We start from the raw sequence: 15,112 nt of genomic DNA on the forward strand, positions 1-15,112 counted from the left end.
AATAGATTTTTAATTCCTTTTCTTTTTGATCTATATACTGGCTTATTTAAATGATTACTTAATTTTTTCATATTAATTTTTAAAATTTATATCATAGCTTATTTACAGTGTTCTGTTAATTTCTGCTGTACAGTGAAGTGACCCTGTCATACACATATATATTTTTTTCTCATATTATCTTCTATCATATCCTATCAGAAATGATTGGATATGGTTCCCTGTGTTATACAGCAGGACCTCATTGCTTATCCATTCTAAATGTAATAGTTTGTATCTACTAACCCCAAAATCAAGTTTTTCTCACTCTCATTCTCTTCCCATTGGCAACCATAAGTCTGTTCTCTATGTCTGTGAGACTGTTTCAGGTCTATAGATAGGTTAATCTGTGCCATATTTTAGATTCCACACATGAATGATATCATATAGCATTTGTCTCTCTCTTTCTGACTTACTTCATTTAGTATGAGAATCTCCAGTTCCATCCATATTGCTGCAGACGTTATTATTTTGTTCTTTTTTATGGCTGACTGGTATTCCAGTGTGTGTGTACCACATCTTCTTAATTCATTCATCTGTCAGTGGATATTTAGGTTGTTTCCATGTCTTGGCTATTATAAATAGTGCTGCAATGAACATAGGCGTGTATGTATCCTTTCGAATGAAAGTTTTGCCTGGGTATATACCCAGGCGTGGGATTCCTGGATCATATGATAGTTCTATATCTAGTTTTCTGAGGAAACTTCATACTGTTTTCCATAGTGGTTGTACCATTTTATATTCCCACCAACAGTGTAGGAGGGTACCCTTTTCTCCAAATCCTCTCTAGCAGTTGTTATTTATAGACTTATTAATGATAACCATTCTGACTGGTGTGAGATGGTACCTCATTGTAAGTTTGATTTGCTTTTCTGTAATAATTAATGATGTTGAGCATTTTTTTTTCATGTACCTGGTGGCTGTCTGACTGTGTTCTTTGGAGAAATGTCTGTTCAGGTCTTCTGACCATTTTTTGATTGAGTAACAACTCAATTTTCTGTTATATGAATTGTTTGTATATTTTGGAGATTAAGCCCTTGTCAGTTGCATTGTTTGCAACTCTTTTCTTCCATTCCATAGGTTATCTTTTTGGTTCCTTTATGGTTTCCTTTGCTGTGCAAATGCTTTAAGTTTGATTAGGCCCCACTGGTTTATTTTTGTTTTTATTTCCTTGGGAGACTGACCTAAGAAAACATTTGTATGGCTAATGTCAGAGAATCTGTTGCCTATGTTCTCTTCTAGTTTTATGGTGTCTTGTTAAGTGATAACTTTCCAGTTTTGATTTCCTCCGTCCTATATCTTTTTACTTCTTTTATGTTTAGAGGAAGTCTTTCAATATTTCTTTTAGGACATGTTTAAAATTGCTGTATTCTTTTAGTTTTTGTTTGAGAAATTCTTCATTTCTCCTTCTATTTTATTTTATTTTATTTTATTTGTCTTTTTAGGCCTGCACCCACAGCAAATGGAAGTTCCCAGGCTACAGGTCCAATTGGACCTACAGCTGCCGGCCTATACCACAGCCACAGCAATGCAGGACCGAGCCACGTCTGAGACCTACACCACAGCTCATGGCAATGCCACTGAGTGAGTCCACAGATTGAGCCTCTGTTCTCATAGATGCTAGTCAGATTCGTTTCTGCTGAGCCATAATGGGAACTCCATCTCCTTCTATTGTAAATGATAATCCTGCTGGGTGGAATATTCTCGGGTTGCAAAATTTTCTCATTCAGAATTTTGAATATATCTTGCCACTTCCTTGGGCCTGCAGTGTTAATGTAGAGAAACCAGTTGATACCTTATGGGGGTTTCTTTGTAATTAATTCTTTGTTTTTTTCTTGCTGCCTTTGGTATCCTCTTCCTGACTCTAACTTCCGTCATTTTTTATTCTAAAATATCTTGGTGTAGGTCTGTTTGGGTTTATCTTGTTTGGGCCCTTCTCTGCTTCCTGGGTATGAATATCTCTTTCTTTTTTGGGAAGTTTTCAGATATAATTTCTTCAAATGCATTTTCAATTCCCTTTTCTCTTTCTTCTCCCTCTGGAATCCCTGTTACATGTAGATTGGCATGCTTTATATTATCCCAAAATTCTGTTATATTGCTTTCTTTTCTTTCTTTCTTTTTCTCCCAATTTGGCTTTCTATCTGGTCTCATGATTGGGTGATTTCTATTATTCTGTCTTCTAAGTCACTTATTTTTTCCTCTGCATTATCCATTGTGCTGTTCAATGGCTTTAACTCAGCTTTCATCTCTGCAAATGAATTTTCTAATTTTTCTTGTATCCTTATAGTTTCTAGTTCCTTTTTAAAAATAATTTGCCTTACTGTTGATACCCATTTTAATTCCTTCATTATTTTCATTACCTCCTTTTTTAACTTGGTGTTAGACTGAAGAGGTCTCTTATTGTTGACTCCTTCAGGGGAATCCTCCTGTTCTTTTAACAGGGAATAGTTCCCCTGCTTCTTCATTTTGCTTATATTATTCTTACTCTGTGAATTAAGGGAAAACAATTATCTACAGTATTTTTGGAGGGCCGTTTATATGCTGGCGCATCCCTGGGTAGCTTGTATGGGTTTACTGTTTTTTGGCATGAGGACTGCTTTTGGTTTGGATCATTGCAGTGTCTTTCCTCAGTGTGTGCAAGCCATTATCCCCTTGATAGAGGGTATGTAGGTACATGGCCCATGCATACTCTCTGGGAGGTGGTTGCAATGGGTGTTCCCAGGGAGGTGGGGGTGAGGGGTGGTGCTTGGTTGCAAGCCTTGGCATTGGCAGTGGTGGCAGGTTGCTTTCTTCCCAGGAAGGTAAGGGCATGGGTGGCACCTGTTGACAGGGCTCTGCAGTAGTATTGATCCCTAGGGTGGTAGGGGCGGCAGGCAGTGGTGGGGGGCACCCACCTTTGGAGTCAGAGATGGCTGTGGCTGCTTGCGCCTACCCCTGTACCCTGCACCTGAGAGCCCCAAAGGCATGCACAGAGAAAGAAATTCCTATGGCAGTCCCACTCCCACCTGCTCTCACACTCCCCAACAATGGCACCTTGCTTCTCTGGCTTTGCCAGGTCTCCTTTTGCACTCCCTTGGCTGTGGTGCACCACTCACTAGCCCCCTCAGACTGTTTCCACATAGCCAAGCCTAGTCCTCTCCCCAGGTCCAACCTCAGAAGCCTGAGTCTCAGCATCCAGCCCCCAGTGAGTGCTCTCAGGTTGGTGTGTGCTGTATGGTGTTACTGATCCTGGACAGCTCTCTGTCTGCTTTGTCCTCCTCACAACAGCTACTGCACTTTGTTTTGAGGCTTTGAGGCTCCTCCTTCATCCTGGTTGATCTCCTTGCCAATCAGAGGGCCTTCCAGTATGCAGATTCCTTTCCTCTCCTACAGCTCCCTCCCAAGAGTGCTGGTCACATCCTGATTCTTTTTTCTCTCCTCTCTCTCTGTTTTTTTTTTTTTTTTTTTAACTTTGTCCTACCCAGTTATGTGGAGGTTTTCCTGTCCCTTTGGAAGTCTGAAGTCTTCTGCCACTATTCAGTAGATGTTCTGTGAGAATCCTACCTATAGATTTTTTTTTTATGTATTTATTGGAGAAGGTAAGCTCCAAGTCCTTTTCATCCATCATCTTGATCTGAAGTCTGTTAAATAAATTAACAGCTGCATTATTCTTTGCAAAGCTTATAGAAAATAATATCATTGAAAAACTAAGCTAATGTATTGTAAATTCTTTCTCCTTCAGAGGACCATTTTCTTGTTTTTTTTTTTACCATGTAAAGACAGTAATAATAACGACTATTGGTTAGATGTATTATGTGCTAGGCATACTTTGTAGATAGTATTTCTAATCTTTTCAACAATCCCAACAGTAGGAATTTCCATCTCTGCATTACAAAGGAAGAAGCTAAAGCTCAGTGATATTTGATTTAATTTACCCAAGGTTATACAACTTGCAAATGTCCCTCCAAAATCCACATACTTTTCATTTTTCAGTGTACCATAATGACTCAAAATACTGTACTTGCATCCTTCAAGAAGTCCAAGAGCATAGGAATGCTGTAAAGAAATAAAGTTCGTTGCAAACTCTTTGGGGTTTTTTGAATATATAACCATGAAGAAAACAGCCTATTATCTTAACTAGCTCCTTCTTCCTGCAGCCCAAATTTAATTATGCATCCCATATAGAAATGACAGCCAGCTGAAGCAGAGGCCTGCCCTGTGGAAGAAGATGGTATTTAGCCTAGATGATGAATTGCCCCATATAGGTAATAAATCTAAGAGAGCTTTGCAAAGGATAACTACTCAGAAGAAAGAGAAGGGTTTCCATTGGGGAGCTGGAGAAGGGGGGCGTGGATAATTATTGTGGTAAGTTTATTTATGTTACCACTTTGGGCTGTTATGGGAAATCCTAAAAGCTGCATCTCTAGAGCTGGAAACTTGGCAGGAAGACAAAAGAAAATGTTGTCCCATTTCTGTCCAAGTGGTTACTAACATGATGGCCACGGGAGTCATTCTCTTTCCTGAAATGATTGAACCTAGTGTACAGTAATCAGAAGGGAAAAATGAGCTTAGAATCAAGTCAGGATGACTGTCCTGTCCTCACTTTCTGCCAGCTTGAAGCACCTGCTGGGAAGTGGTAGGATACAGCTTTAAGGAGAACAGTTAGTGCTTTGCCTCATTTTCATCAGCACTTAGCCAACAAAGACCAATGAACAATTCAAAGTCAGACTCTGATTGGCATTGTTGGAGAGGAATTGAGGATGGTTAAAAAAGAAAGAGGAGACCTTAAGGTTACAGGTCTAATTCTTCCTTTTGTATGAATTAAAAAAATTTCCACAGGGGCAGGATGAACTGTCAGAGGACCACAGGCCAGTCTCTAGAATCCAAGTCCAATCCATTATGAACACCACTCTTGTAAACTAATATCACTGGGACTCTGCTACCCATGGCCTCATTCGCCACACCCTAACCATAATTTTTGTCATGGTCTGTATTTCTCTTAGTACTTTCCTGGAGACATAATTACCCATGGATTTAAGTACTGGAAAAATGCTTGCCTGCTATTTGTCTTCATCACTGCAAACCTCCTAACCACTGCCAACCCCTAGTATCTAGCTATTCTCAGTCATTGAGAAACTAAAATTGTGTGATACACTTGCTGAGATGTATTTGGATAAGGTTGTGCCAGAGAACACCAGGAGGCTTCTGGAGCAGGAGCAACAAGAATAGATGTGGTGGAGTGGTCAGAGCAGTTGTATCTGCATTTGAGCACTTAGCATGCACTGTATCTGATGTTAAACATTTTATGTACATTGTTTCCTTTAATTCTCACATTATTCCTATAAGATGGCTATTGGTATTAACTGCCTTTTCCGAATAAGAAAACTTATGCTCAGGGAGCTTAACCATTTGTCAAAAGTAATACTCTGCTGAGTCTCACTCCAAGTTTAGGTCTTCCCATGACTTTATTCAGAGAGTTGGGTACCAAGCATGAGAATATTTTTTGCACTTAAAGCCCCCCTGAAATGGGGGACTCTCTGCCCTTTCCCCCAGATCTTTCAAGATTCTGGCCAGCAGCTGGGGCCAGGGTGAGATGTCCAGATTCCATGTTCCTTCATGGGCCTGCTGGAGTCACATGGTGGGCCTCCCCTTGCTGCAGGCCCCTTATGATTCACTGTCTCACTGATTCCAAGGGAACATGGGACTACAAGGAGTCTCCATGGTCAAAATGATCAGCCTACCCTGTCTGGAGCTATGCCTTAGAGTCTACCATTAGCTTCACACCACAAATTAAACACTGTTGTTTCTAAACACCCTCTTTAAAATGCCAGGACAAGTTCTCAGCTCAGAAATCAGCAGTTGTGGAAAGTTCACTCACTGTTTGGCATTTGAAGTGCACTTTCCTATCAAAGCCATGGTATAAACATTGGTTAGATTTCAACACTGGCCCACAAATCCTTCACTTTTGAGCCCTAATGTACATGTCCTTTTGTATTTGTATTATCATGATGTTATTTCAATGGGAAAACGAGGGAAGATTCTTTCTTTCTTTCTTTCTTTCTTTCTGTACTATATAGGCATGTACAGCACTGCTTTTGTTGTCTGTTTTTTTTTTATATGTTTAATTGAAGTGTAGTTGATTTATGTTTCAGGAATACATCAAAATAATTCAGTTATACATGCATGCATTCTTTTTCAGACTTTTGCCTATTATAGTTTATTATAAGATATTGAGTATAGTTCCTTGTGTTATACAGTAGGTCCTTGTTGTTCATCTATTTTATATTGCAGTGTGTATATATATATATATTAATCCCAAATTCCCAGTTATTCCCCCCCTTTCCCCTTTGGTAACCATAAGTTTGTGTTTTGTAGCTGTGAGTCTATTTCTGTCTTAGAATAAGTTCATTTGTATCATTTTTTTAGGTTTCATATATAAGTGATATATTTATCTTTCTCTGTCTGACTTACTTCACTTAGTATGACAATCTCTTGGTCTATGTTGCTGCAAATGACATTATTTCCTTTCGTAATGGTTGAGTTGTATTCTGTTGTATATAGGTACCACATCTTCTTTATTCATTCCTCTGTTTATAGACATTTAGGTTGTTTTCATGTCTTGGCTATTGTGAATAGTGCTGCTTTGAACATAGTGTTGCATGTATCTTTTCAAATTACAGTTTTCTCTGGATATATGCCCAGGAGTGGGATCACTGGGTCATATGGTAACTCTGTTTTTAGTTTTTTAAGGAAACTTAATATTGTTATCCATTAGTGGCTGCACCAGTTTATACTCCCACCGACAGAGTAGGAGAGTTCCCTTTTTTCCACCCAAAATGAGGGGAGTTTCAGTGCAGTATACCAGACAATCATCTTTGTCCTTTCAACAGGAGTACTAAAGACTGGTCTTTCATAAGAGTGACAATAGGTGTTTCTTGCACAGGGGTCTGCCTGCACTGGGGTTTTCAGCTTTGGAATTGGTAACCAAGTATAACCGCTGTAGGCTGCTGTGCATGGAGCTTTAGGAATATTTAGGAGGCAGGATTTTAGGAAAAACAACCTAAAGCCAAGCAGAATCCAACTATATAATCTGGCAAAACCACAAATTCAGTAACAAATCCTTTTGATTCCCTGCAGAAATTTAGACTTAGAAATAAAGGAATCTTTATATAAGAGGACATATACACACACAGTGGTATTCTTTTTTAGGAGCAAAATTTAGAAAACAACATAAGTGTCCATCAACAGCCAAATAAAAGTATGGTACATGCTTAGTATGGAATATTATGTACCTATTTAAAATTCTAGTTAGATTTGGAAGGATGTTCAGGAGGTATTGTTAAAAGAGAAAGGAAATGTAAAGGATTTGTATATTCTAGGTGAAGTTTTATTAAATGGCCTCAACGACAACCAACAGCAAGCAGAAAGAATCTGCCCTCTCTGTGCATCTGATGAAAGTTGGTCTGAAAATGGAGAAACAGGTGGGGATACTCATCCTGGGGATCAACAGTGGGGGCATCAAGAAAGGAGGGGCATGAGAAGATTATAGATTGCTTTTTCTTTGTGCCTCTTTGGCTTGTTTCACTTGTTCTGGAAGCACATGTTGCTTTTCTAAGTATATAGATGGAGATAATAGTAGTTCTTAGAATAGCAGGAGCTCCAAACATACCTCTAAAAGCAGAGGAAGTAGGAACAGAATGGGGGAAGGTGAGGCATTCCTGAGGAATAGCAACTTCTCCACTGTATGTATTCCTTTAGGCAAAAAAAAAAAAAAAAATTTACTTTGTACCTACAGCTCCTAGCACTATACCTGGATCAGATATTTCCAAGGTGTTGTGATCTGTGGAGCAAAGGCCATTTCCAACTTCTGCCACCCCCTTCACCCTTCTGCCACCCAAACACATACATACAACACACCCACACATGCACGCATAGTAGGATAGGCTGGAGATTGAGAGCTCCAGGGGATTTTTTTAATATATGAGACTTTGAGAAGATGTGTATGGGGTCTTAAGCTAGGGATGACTTTTTGGTAGGGAGAGTCCATGAAGCCACTTGTACATTAAATACAAACTAATTCATGGGGACATTCCCTTATACTCTTATCTGTGCTTTGGCAGAGTGACTCAAGAAGTGTGCCAAATAAAGACTGAATACTTGTTCTATTAGATGATTTATATCTTGTTGAACAAACATTTCTCAGCCCTGTTGGAATATCAGAGTGTCATCTATCCATTTTGGGATTTTGGTCTCATGAATATCATCCTTCCCCTCTCCTCATCAACACTAATGCACCTTGAGGGCTAATGTTCCAGGCCCTCTGCAAAGGCTCTTTCTATATCCATTATCTCATTTCAACTGTGTAACAACCCTATGAGATAGGATCTATTATTATCCTTATTTTATACAGAAAGGGAAAGTGAGCCGGGATTCAAACACATGATCTTTGACTCCAAACCCATGCTTATGATAAACTTGGGAGGTCTGTTGTTACCATGCTAGTTGATTTTAGATGGGCTGGTTTGAGCCCCCAAGTCTGTGGTCATAAGCTGAGTCAACAGTGTGTCATAATTATTAAAACAACAATCCCACATGGCTTTAATAGGAACCCAGGGTTGTAATGTTATTAAGTCACAGGCCTGTCATACTCCGTTGTTCAAAAACCATCAGGAATAGCTTTTCCTTTGGACAGTACATTTTCAAAATAAGCATGCACAAACCAGAGTGTGTCAGGAGAAGCATGGCAAGGAATTTTCCAGCTACTCTTAGTGAGCACTTACTCTAGGCCATGCTCTGTACTAAGCATTTTACAGGCATCCCAGGCATTGTGTTTTTCATCTTCATAAGGTTCTAAGAGCTGTACTCACAGCCTTTCAGAGAGGAGAAAAACAGGCTCAGAATGTTCAAGAATCTTGTTCCTGGTCATGCATCTGATAAACTAGAGCTGGGATTTCATACCCAGTTTGTCAGAGACCACAGCCTAGGACACTTCCTCTAGCTGGGACCTTGGAAGACCGTGGCCTCCAAGAAACAGTAAAAGAAATTCAGGATGAGCCCAAAGAAAATGGGACTTTGGTGAAAACCCCAATAAGTGTCTGGGTATATGTCTTACGAAAATGTTTTTTGTTGTTATTTGTTTCTTTTGAAGGAGAGTTTTATATAATGATGCTTATTGCCAAATTTTCTTGAAAAAATCAGAAGCAGCATAAGACTTCAACATTTTACTTCTGCAGCTGTAGGATACCTTTGCCCATGAGAAGGCACAGGCTTTCCAGGTCATTACAGTGCCCACAATACCTTATAGAATACCCTACCTATTTAATTCCTTTAAGTGATCCACCTGGGTCTGGAGGAGAAGGAAGGAATATTTGTGTTCTGTCCAGCTCCTGAAGGGAGGACAGTCCTCTCAACAAAAGCCCTTTCTGTCAAGTAGAGTTAGTTGTGCATTTAAACCAAGAACCTTGAGAGGTTCTCATCTGTAGAAGTAATCAAGTGCCATTAGAATCTGTCAAACTCTGTGTCAGGTTAAGAGACCTCGACCATTCTATTGTTCTGGCTCTCACTTAATAGGTTCTTAATATCTGCCTTTTGCTTTCAAGTCCCAACTAGAATGTTTTCTTGAAGAGCTATTTTTTAGGAAAACAAAACCTATCAATTAGAGAAGAAAATTGGTGCTGTGTTTGCATGTTCCCCCCCAAACAGGTATTATATTAATGATAAAATATTAGCTAGAAAGAGCAGATGACTATACCCACATATGTTAGTCTGGATTTTCTTTGCCTACAAGTAGCTGGATATTTATTTTCTGACAGTTAATTTGCCTGTAAGCTGTTGCAAGAGTCTTGCTGGTGGACATTTTTGAATAATGTTTGAACTCACAGGGAAAATAGGGCTTCTTGACATATCTAACACTAGCATTTTTGACCAGTTTAGAGAGAATGTTTATTAGGTAAGCTCATCAAATAAGAAAGACTAATTATAGGGATGATTGATGGAATTGCATGTTCATAAAGCTTCAATAATTAAATGATGTGATGATGGTTTGAAAATTGTGACATGTAATATCTTTTATTTTATTTCACTAAATGTAAAATGTGAAGTCATCTGCAGTGTTAGTTAGGTGGGTTGATACATATGACAATGTAGGGACAGGATGTCTGTGATGCAACTAATGCTTCTTAATTTTTAATTGTCCTTTTCAAGGCCCTGTCCTACCATTGGATTTAATTAGCATGATAGTTTTGTGTGATAGTTGCTCAGTTAACATACATGACATTACAGTGTTCTATCTTGTGACAGAGTGATTTGTGTTCACACGATTTCCCACTAATTAGGATGGCAGTTGTTTCAAACAAATGAAGTATGGTTTTCATATTTCTTCCCTCTAGCCCGCAGCAGAGTGTTTTCAGCCTGGTACATTTCTTTGGATTGAATTTGTAAAATTATCATTAAAACTTTAATTGCTCCCTTTAACTTTAACTTTCCTGCAGCATGTATGGAATACCTTCTAAATTGCCCATGGTCCTTAAATTGGAATAGGAGTAGAGTATAAATTAGGGAAATGGAGGAGGATGTAGGAACAATGTTAGCTTAGAGATAAATGTGTAGTCTGTACTGTAGATATAACTGTCTATGGTTTGTTCATTTTACAATCAGTCAGGTGTTAAGATAAATCAATCACTTAGAAGGCATGGTCATAGGTTCAGAAGAAATACAGTGATCCTGCATCCCCTCTCCTCCAAAAAAGGAAAGTCTACTCATAAACAAAAAGTCTAGGTAAAACAAAATTTGACTTGTAATAAAACCAGAATGTAGTAAGTGCCACAAGTGCATTTGTGAAATGGAGACAGGACATGATAAGAGCAAGCAGTGGTGATGTGGAGACCCAGGAGGGATTGACTGGTGGCCCCGGTGGGGAGTGAGAGAGTGCTGGCATCATCGAAGTGGTCTGACATGATTCTTATTCTGTGGGAAAGAGGGCTCAGTGCTGGCAGATCTGATTTTGAATAGAAACTCAGACGTTTCCAAAAAAAAAAGAAGCAAAGCATTTTGAGATTCAAACATCCTTTGGGTCGAGAGTTTGAAACCTCTGCTGGGAAGGGTACTGCTGACCTACTTGCAGTAGAATATGGAAGTTTCTGGAGATCTTACCAAAACCAAGGGTCTTCCTGTGCTGGCATCTGCTACCTACTTGCATGGAAGACCTACTCCAGCCTCTTCTCATGATATTTTATCAACCCTACCATTGGGAAAGCTGGAACCATAGAGTTTAAATAACAGTTTGGCCAGCAGATACTATGCTGCCTCGATCTGTTTCTTGCATTTTTTTTAATTTGCTGAAAACATTCTCAACCATCACAGCCTACATGAGGTGCTATGGGACTCAGCGTTGCTGTAAATAATTGTCATTGTTCACTGAGACAGGCACTTAGTGAGTAGCTGGCTTTCTACATTTAGTGAGTAGAGCCTTGGAGTATAGAACCCACTTCTCCCGACTGATCCAGTGCCTGAGAGGCAGGCTCCCCAGACTTGTGTTCTGGGGCTTTTGGCCATCCATCCCTTCTGAGGTTGGCCTTGTCTTTTCTCTGAACAAAGAAAGCCTGGTTGACAGGCTCTGCCACTGGGTGATTGTGTGTCCCTCCACCTCTCTCACCCATGCTCCCAAAGCCCAGTAAAGCAGCCAGCCTGGAGGGAATCCCCTAGAAACCACCTGCCCTGCCATTTCAGGATTAATGGAATCAAGTGATGCAGCAAAAATGCCATGACAGAACCTTATGCTTCCCATCCTCTCAGTGTCATTTAGCTAAAGAAACCGTAAACAAAAACGAAGAAGAAGAAAACAGCTGGTGGTATAATCCTGTTCTGTTCTTGAAAGCAAAGGGGGAGAGGGAGTCCTTATTTTCACATCTTAGAGGACTCTTTTGGCAGAAACTTCTAGGGAACAGGCTGTGTATGTATAGTTGTAACTCCATCTTTGTTGTGAAGTCCTAGAGCTGGGGTTTAGTTGTAGTCACCCCCCTCAACCCCCTCCAATGTGGCCCTGTGACCTCGAGAGAGTTTTACTTCAAACAACTCAATTTCAGGATTTCCTAGCTCTTTATAAAGCCAGCAGTGAGAAGCACATTTGATTTCGCCCGCTTTAGAAAAAGAAGAACCAAGGCACTGAGTGAACACAGGCTGACTGGTGTGGTCCAGGGCTGAGAGCGGGGCAAAGTCTGACATTTGAGTTACATCCACGGGCAAACAATACTATTTCTTGACAAATTTCACATTTTGCTCTTGAGGGAGAAACTGGAGCTGGTGACTTCGTTTATTCAAAGACATGGCATCAGGCACTCCAATGTGCCCTCAATAGTGCAGGGGTTTGCAGAAGGTGACAGCAAATGGGAAAAGTCAAGGATGTTAATGGCTAAGGCAGATGAGCAGGTGACTCACTTTCTTTTTGAACTTGAAACCTCTCCGCCTTCTGAGGATTATATTCCCTCTCCTGAGAAAGCAAATTGGCTGTGGTGGAGAGCCCAGATGCTGGCTGAGGCCTCATTTGAGGAGTCTGCTTGTCCTGCTGTCACTTAGCACTAGGCTAATTTTTAAAAAGGATTTCTCAAGCTTGTGTTCAAAGCTAAATGGATCTGGGAAGGTGGCAAATACTGGAGAATTGGGGGCTGAACCCAGAGTGACACTATTATGATGTTAAAAAACTTTTTAGAAAGTCCTCAAATTTTAAAAATCTTGTTCTGGAGTTTCAGTTACAGAGTAATGAACAGTGGCTGAGCCATGGTGTGGCAGGTTAGGGTCAGCCCTCTCCTTGTGTATGTTATCTAGGTTTTCTTCTATGTTAAAAAAAAGTCAGAAGTAATACTTACCTTAAAATCACTTGTACATTCAAGTATCAGGACTTCTGTGGCTTAATGCCAAGTGCTTTATTTAGATGAATTAAAGTGAATATTTATCAAATGTTTATTCTGTGCCAAGGACTGCAGTGAATTAGCACTTTACATAAATTACTGAATTTAATCTTTACAATCCAATAAAAAGTATGACCCTCTCTATTTTACAGAAGGATGAATTAAAGCATGAAGAGGACAAATGATGTGCCCAAGAAGGCACAGCTAATGGGTAGTAGAGCTCTGAGTAGGCAGAGCTAGGACTCCAACTGAAACCGCCCTTCTTCTTGGGTGGGACTCCAACCAAGCAGCCCATCAGAAGGGACTTAGACCCACAATCCCTAGCTTAGGAGGAAGCTGGACCCCACTGTCTTGTCATTAAAACTGCTAACCTGGCATCAGAACTTACTGAAGCTCAGATTCTTCTGTCTCCATGCAGAAAGAATTCAGCAAGAGGCAGTGACAGGTAAGGAAAGAGATTATTAGTGTAGGATGCTTGTGGACAGGTGAGGGAGTATCGCCTGGAGAACTCAGTGGGCTTTAGTTTTATAATCAAAGAGGGAGAAGACCACCTTCTTCCTCAGTCTTGAGTAGACTCAAACTTGCATCATTGACTCCTCGGGGGCCTTTCTTATCCCTACATCCTCAAACTGGGGCTGTCATGGTGCTTATTCAAATTAGTAGAAGAGTGGGTAGCATATGCTAAAATATGCTAAATTGTCTCAGGTTTCAGTATAATGGGTGGTCTTTTGCTTGGAACATCACCTTTCTCTTGTGTTTTTGTTTTTCTTGTGTGCCAGGGACCATGTCACAGGGACCATTAATTGACCACACTGGGCAGGATATGGGTCTCATTCACCATTGTTTTATTGTTTGGGAGCATGTCTCCTGCTTTTCTTGCATGGTTTTGTTGCTAAGCAGGTCTGCTTGGGTTTTGTTGTTAAGCAAGCCTGATTTCTTGAGTGATCATAAACCTACAAGGGCCTCCCATACTTTTCTCTTTGCTTAGGATCCTCTAGTGGGATTAACTGTTTAGTCACTTTGTCCCTTGACTCTGTCCCTATGAAAACTGAGGGATCTGAGCCAAAGGCTTAGGTGTTGACTTCCTGCCACCACCAAGCCTGTTGATTGGAGTGTGGCTTCTTCCCTACCCCCAAATTTCTATTACTCCATACTGTACCCTGTCTCTGGACTCCAACTCTGCTTTTTAGAATTTTAGTTTTCTTATTTGGGAGCCCTCAGACGTGGGCAGCAGGAATCAGAGCATGTCCCCTTTGCAGTGTTGGCACTCAAGGTGCCAGTACCAGCAGCACAAACTTGGCTGTGTAATTGCTGTACTACCTATGCATTTTTGTTAAAACAGGGTCTAACACCAGTGAACTGAATTAATCCAGTTTAACACATATTAGACAAGCCAAAGGTCAGAGTAAGTTAAGGACGGGTTTATTCCATCAATTTATGTGAATGTTGGAAAAGTATCTTGGGAAATTCTTCTCTCAAAGGAGAAGTGAGGGTGGTACTAAAACAAAGCCCATAAAATTCCAGTGTGTAAATTTTTGCATGAGTATGCTCACTGATTTTAAATGGTGTTATGCCAGCCTCATTTTTCTCCACTCGCCAGCTCTCAGCAATTTATTTTTCTTTTAAAGATCTTTTTTTTTTTTTTTTTTTTTTTTTACAACCTCCTTTTGTAAATGCACATGGTGTCTCCACATTAGCTTTTAGCAACACATGGGAACAGAATGCTTTCTTGGTACTTCGCTGCTTTTTCAAAATATGACACTGGAAGTTTGGTCTTCTAATCTTATGATTCTAGGACATTAATTAGATTCTTCCTGTGCCATGATTTTGGCCAGGTGCCTAGATCTAAAAGAAAACTGAGAAAGGCACTCACCTGTAAAGAAAATTTTAGGTCCATCAATAGGGAAGTGACAAAAACAAACTTTAGTGTATTTATCCTGTGTAAGTGATAGCATAGTTAAATGATGAGATACAAAGTAATTCTAGCACAGTAGAGCAAAATCACAGAATGAAATGTATGCAACTATTTTTCATTTCATTTATGTAAAAGCAGTCACCAAGCACTGGTACATCTTTCCTTGTATGCACACATACGTGGATGCAAATGAATAGAACAAGGTCTTCAGATCTTGTAAGATGCATTACGAACCATCCTGGTTCTCTCAGGAAGAACAGGACTGAGGATACCAGGA

At 40.0% G+C, this 15,112-nt stretch overlaps 1 long non-coding RNA gene across 1 annotated transcript in view; it reads left to right on the forward strand.

Annotated features, from left to right (window-relative positions):
* The window catches only part of LOC110259775 (uncharacterized), a 1,242,567-nt gene that overhangs the window by 19,827 nt on the left and 1,207,628 nt on the right, over positions 1 to 15,112 (forward strand). Inside the window, exon 3 of the long non-coding RNA XR_014838625.1 lies at positions 7,395 to 7,496. This is a non-coding gene — a long non-coding RNA (uncharacterized LOC110259775). The remainder of the gene's footprint in view (positions 1 to 7,394; positions 7,497 to 15,112) is intronic.

This window comes from Sus scrofa, chromosome 2 (genome assembly GCF_054392235.1).
Source record: "Sus scrofa isolate SSC_HxYL_T2T_F1_AM1 chromosome 2, Sscrofa_HxYL_maternal_Yorkshire_Landrace_v2.0, whole genome shotgun sequence".
Classification (NCBI taxonomy): domain Eukaryota; kingdom Metazoa; phylum Chordata; class Mammalia; order Artiodactyla; family Suidae; genus Sus; species Sus scrofa.